Here is a 6,646-nt window from a genome sequence, read left to right on the forward strand (position 1 = left end):
CTTCAACAGGTTTCGCTTTTGGTGCTCAGTTAGTTGTCACTGATCAGGGAGAACATATGATATTTGTCCCTTTGGGACTAGCTTAATTCACTCAGCATAATGTTTTCCAGATTCCTCTATCTTGTTGCAAATGACCGGGTTTCATTTTTTTGACTGCTGTATAGTATTCTATAGAGTACCTGTTCTGTAATTTCTTTATCCAGTCTACCCTTGGTGGCAGGTTTACCCACACTATACCACAGTGCCAGCCCCAGTGGTTAACATGTTTAAATAGGGCATTTAATACAATATACTTAGAAATTAATCAAAGATAATTTTAGGACTCACTAAGGAAATGAAAATGCTTTAATAGAAGAGTAGACTCCAGGGAAAGCCAAATCATTCAACATGCATTTGTGACTGAATTTTTTTATGATTAATTTGAACAGTCTTTTTTGATAACTACATTAAAAATTATCAGTATGTTAAAAAGTTAATAATTAATTTTTTCATTAAATCATGAATAAAAAATTAAAACTTACTACTAAGAAATCCATAGATGAATCAAATTATAAGTTGAAACCTTCAAAACTGTCATAACTTTGTGGAATTTTACAGTTTCTTTCCAGAGCCTCTGCCACTTTTTGCTTACATGAAGTTTATATTTTAATGGTATAAAACCTAGATAGATTTTGGGAACTTCAAATTAGTTTATGTGTTATTATTACATTTTTAACCCACAATTATTATGAACAGCTGTAAATATACTTATAAAAAAGAGAATCACATTCAAATGTGACAAATATTTATTGTGGGAAGAGACAAATTTGTGGGTCATGGTACGAGAACTCTTAGCTTAACTCATCTCAACCATCCTAAGCACCACTTACCTCCTACTGAATGGAAACACTTTGACTGTAACATCTTCTAAACTATATATTCCAAAATAACATGTTTCATATTACAAGCTATAGAACACACAAATAAAGGTGGTGAAACATGAGAGTACAAAGGAAAGAATTTCCTGCCTATTTTGTAACAGAGCATTTGTGACAAGCTTCCTATGTATTTACAAATTATCCATTCACAATTGGGAAAGCACAAAGACTCCATGAGTTAACAGAAATATTGTTTATGAGGATACAAGGAGAAACATAGCAAAGTACCTCTCAGGTTTGCTGCATCTTATCAGTCACAAACTTTTAGTGTAATGGGAAGACTTTATTTCAAAAGAACTGGAAAGGCAGTCATTCCTTCAAGATGAGCTCAACTGGATAATGGTCAAACACTTTAGCTAAACTTATCTGGATTCTGCCAACCCTGGAATGAAGGGTTGGCAACTACTCACAATAGCTTTCTTGATAATATTTTCTTGTGATAATCACAGAAACACAAGACTGCTCTAGTACTAGCAAATTTTGAACTCTAGATACAAAGGATTTTTTCCACCATAGATAGTTGTTGAATTGCATCAAATTATTTTTCTTCAAAATTAAATTTGAAAAATTGTTTCTTGTGATTTATTGTCTTTTTAAATTATTTTCCATTAGTGCTATAAACCTAAATTTGAGATGATATACTTTCCATGTTTTTGAACAAATGTATTTCTGTATTTCATTTTCTAATTATTTGTGGATAACTTGGGAATTTTTTTTCAAAAGTTATATTGCCTAATACATTCACTTTATCTATCTTTTGAGGAGTTTAATGTCAAGGTTATGCAATCTTTTTTTTTTTTTTTTTTTTTTTTTTTGGACAGGCAGAGTGGACAGTGAGAGAGAGAGACAGAGAGAAACGTCTTCCTTTGCCGTTGGTTCACCCTCCAATGGCCGCCGCAGTCGGCACACCGTGCTGATCTGATGGCAGGAGCCAGCTGCTTCTCCTGGTCTCCCATGCAGGTGCATGGCCCAAGCACTTGGGCCTTCCTCCACTGCCCTCCCGGACCACAGCAGAGAGCTGGCCTGGAAGAAGGGCAACCGGACAGAATCCAGCGCCTCGACTGGGACTGGAACTCAGTGTGCCAGCGCCGCTAGGTGGAAGATTAGCCTATTGAGCCACGGCGCCGGCTGGTTATGCAATCTTCATAAAACAAGTTTGAAGTATTTGAATAATAAAGCATTGTGATCTAATAAAGTTCGGAGTATTGCACAGATTGTGCAATGAAATTATCAAAAGAGAGGCTGCTATTATGGTGCAGTGGATTAAGATTCTACCAGAAACACCAGAATCCTGTGTGAGCACCTGCTTGAGTCCTGGATGCTCTACTTTCAATCCAGCTAATACTCCAGGGAAGGTAGTGGAAGATGATCCAAGTTCGTGGGTCCCTGCCACCCACACTGAGAGTCAGATGCAGTTTCAGGAGCCTGGTGGCTGTCTGGCCCAATCCTAGCCATAGGGCCATTTGGAGAATGAACTAACAGAGCATCTCCTTTCTCTCCCTCCCTCCCTCCCTGCCTCCCTTTTTCCCTCCCTCCCTCCATCCTTCTCCATCTCTTTTAAAATTGCCGCAAGAGGAACCTGTGTAGTGGGTAAAGCTGATGCCTGTGACTCTGGTATCCCATATGGGTGCCATTTAGAGTCCTGGCTGCTCCACTTCTGATCCAGCTTCCAGCTAATGTGCCTAGGAAAGTGGTACAAGATGGCCCAAATGCTTGAATTCCTACATCCACAAGGGAGAACTGGAGGAAACTCTTGGCTCTTGTCTTCACTATGGCCCAGCCCCAGCCATTGTGGCCATTTGGAGAATGAATCAGCAGATGGAAGATCTCTCTCTCTTTCTGTCTAACCCTATTTCTGTAACTCTTCATTTCAAATAAATAAATAGATCTTTTTTAAAAATGCCAAAAAATATTGCTCGCAATATTTATTTCTTCTAATACTACCCTTTGGGCTTGTGTAAAGTATACTAGGATTATGAATTTATGGGCATCTGTATCAATGACTCACCATTTTCTTTTTTTCTTTTCTTTTTTTTTTTTTTTTTTAACAGGCAGAGTGGACAGTGAGATAGACCGAGAGAAAGGTCTTCCTTTTTTTTTTTTCCATTGGTTCACCACCCCAATGGCCGCTGCGGCCGGCGCAATGCACTGATCCGAAGCCAGGAGCCAGGTACTTCTCCTGGTCTCCCACGTGGGTGCAGGGCCCAAGCACTTGGGCCATCCTCCACTGCACTCCTGGGCCACCGCAGAGAGCTGGACAGGAAGAGGAGCAACCGGGACAGAACCGGCACCCCGACCGGGACTAGAACCCGGTGTGCTGGCACTGTAGTCGGAGGATTAGCCTATTGAGCTGCGGTGCCGGCCTAATGACTCACCTTTAATAGCAAAAAAGATGATCAAAACATCTGTAATGTGGGATAAGCTATAAACAGGAATTGCTGATTACATTGTGACATTTTTCTACTGCTTGCTCTTACCCCGCTCCTTAAAATGTCGACCCAGCTTGGGATTTTCCCTGCCAGCAATCTCAGCTCTTACTTTACTTTACTTTCAAAGTCATTTGATTCCACTAGCGACATCTCTTTGTTATTAATAGCTAACTTTTATGTGGAATTTAAATCTGTCCTTTCCTGATTTACCTGTCCATGTCTCTCCCTCTCTCCCTCTGTCTCCCTCTCTCTCCCTCTCTCCCTCTGTCTCCTCTCTCTCTCTCTCCCCCTTCCTCTCCCTCCCTCTCTCCCTCTCTCTCTTTCTCTCTCCCTCTCTCTCTCTCTCTTTCCCTCTCTGCTCTCTCTCTCCCCCTTTCTCTCTCTCTCTCTCTCTCTCTCTCACACACACACACACACAATTCCAAAGTGGAATCCCCACATACAGCTCCTGGTGAAGTCTGTTTTGCAATTACAACAATGGTTAGTCACGAATGTCTAGGATGAAGATGATGAAGTTAATGGCATAGAAGCAGAAATGATGTTTAATGGATGATGAAAATATTGTATATCTTGATCAAGGTTGCCATTGTGGGTGTAGACATTTGGTAAATCTCATCAAATTCTAAATGTAAGTGCATTTTATTGTTTAAATTATACATTGGTAAAGTTGAGTAAAATAATAAAATGCTTCATTGTGAAGTTTAATGTCCAAATATCCAAAAATACCTATTAATCTAGGGGTAATATGAATTAAGAGGCACATTTTGCTATGGAAAGAATTAAAAAGCTGTATTGATTAAATATGTCATGTTTTAAACTAGTAACTATAAAAGAAATTCTTTAGGTAGTATTGATTCATAAATGTTAACAATCGAATGTAATAAAATTAATTTTGGCGGGATATATGTAGTCCCATTGTAATGATTACCTCATTCTGGAAAGATCCTTGTTTACACATGTTAGACTAGCATATACTCTCTCACCTTAAAAATGCTAAGGATCTCTGTCCTTAACGTGCTGTACATTGTGATTTAATGCTATAACTAGTACTCAAACAGTATTTTTCACTTTGTGTTTCTATGTGGGTGCAAACTGTTGAACTCTTTACTTAATATATACTAAACTGATCTTCTGTATATAAAGATAATTGAAAATGAATCTTGATGTGAATGGAAGGGGGGAGGGAGCACGAAAGGGGAGGGTTGCGGGTGGGAGGGACGTTATGGGGGGGAAGTCATTGTAATCCATAAGCTGTTCTTAGGAGATTTATATTCATTAAATAAAAGTTTAAAAAAAGACAAATACCATAAAAATGCTAACATTCTTGGTTATGAGATTTGCTCATATTGAAACAGAAAAGATTACGTAAAAAAAAAATGGCTTCAAATTACAAGTTCTTATTTTTTCAGCATAAGCAACGAGTGATTAACTTTCAGAACCAATTACTATCCACCAGGCAGTACATCAGTATCCTCTACTTATCTACATTGGAGAGTAACCACTGACTCCAGGATATGTATTCACATTTGAGTGTGATTAAAATATATGCATATATATATTCAAAATAAGCATATGAATAAAATAGAATGTATGAATCTTATATTTATTAAAAATAAAAATGACAATAGCTCATTAATAAATAAAAATAGAGACTAATTTAATTTTTATTGAAAAATATTTAACATTGGCCGGCGCCGCGGCTCACTTGGCTAATTCTCTGCCTGCGGCGCCGGCACCCCGGGTTCTAGTCTCAGTTGGGGCACCGGATTCTGTCCCGGTTGCTCCTCTTCCAGTCCAGCTCTCTGCTGTGGCCCAGGAAGGCAGTGGAGGATGGCCAAGTGCTTGGGCCCTGCACCCTCATGGGAGACCAGGGGAAGCACCTGGCTCCTGGCTTCGCAGTACGCCAGCTATAGTGGCCATTTAGGGGGTGAACCAATGGAAAAGGAAGACCTTTCTCTCTGTCTCTTTCTCTCTGTCTAACTCTGCCTGTCAAAAATAAAGAGAAAATATTTAACATACATATGTACATATGCGCATTTTACATATTTATGGTATACTATCTGACATTTTGATACATAGATACACTTGTCCAGTCAAGGTAAATATGTTTATTTCCTTAAACATTTAACATTGTTTATGGTAAAAACATCCAAAATCCTATCTTCTGATTTCTTTTTTTAAAGAGACATATATTGTATATTAACATTACCTATAGTCACATTACTGTGCTTATCCCTGTCTAGTTGTAACCTTTGTGGCAGTTAATCAACCTTTCCTAACCCTATTACCACTACCCTCCCCAGCCTCTGGTAACCATGATTATGATGTTAACTTCTATGAGATCATACATTCGTATTTTTAGATTCCACATGAGTGAGGTCACATGATACTTGTTCTGTGCTTGGCTTACTTCTGTTTCACTGAACATAATGACTTCTAATGTCACCCATGTTATTTCAAATGACAAATTTCATACATTTAATTAATGGATGTTGTTCAATTGTATATATACACCAGTGACGAATGGATAAGGAAAATAAAGGGATTTATTGTTGAGTATACTATGCAAATTCCTAAGAAAACAGAATCATGGTTGATGCTGTATTATATAGATAAACAAAATATCTCACAGAAACTGAAAACTGAATGTAGGAAATTGAATCTCCATGTCCTTATGTTGCTATTCAGAAGTAAGTAAACTTTTCCCATAAAAGAAAAATAACCATTGTAAGCTTTTTTTTTACCATATTGTTTCTGTTGCAACTATTTAATTCTGCCATCTTAGTATGAAAAAGTTGGACAAAAGTTACTTCACAGTTAGAGTTTCCTTCTAGGGCTTAATTTTTTTCTTTTTGTTGTTTATTTTTTATTGAAAGAACAACAGATTTTGTGTATTTCACAGAAACAGTTCTAAAGAGATACTCACACTTCCCTCTTTCCCTCCCTCCAGCTTCCTATCAATATTTCACCATGCTACTAATGCACAACTGTCCTTGGAACAATCTCACACCGTCTCTTACCTTCATATCTCTTCATTTTGTATTCAGTTTTTATTTGTGCTTGTTTCAGTAACATTGCTATCATTTCAAATTGGTGAGCAGATCATAAATTAATTGTGTGATTTTGATCTGATAAGAATGCAGTGACAGGTTTCAGCATTGTGTGTAGAACATTAAGCTACAGCCCGAGATGCTGGCATCCCATGTCAGACTGCTGCTTAGGATCATGATCGCCTCATTTAACAGTTCAGATTCCTGCTAATATACCCAGGAAGACAGAAACCTAGGTGGAGTTCATGGC

The sequence above is a fragment of the Oryctolagus cuniculus genome, chromosome 8 (assembly GCF_964237555.1).
Source record: "Oryctolagus cuniculus chromosome 8, mOryCun1.1, whole genome shotgun sequence".
Taxonomy (NCBI): domain Eukaryota; kingdom Metazoa; phylum Chordata; class Mammalia; order Lagomorpha; family Leporidae; genus Oryctolagus; species Oryctolagus cuniculus.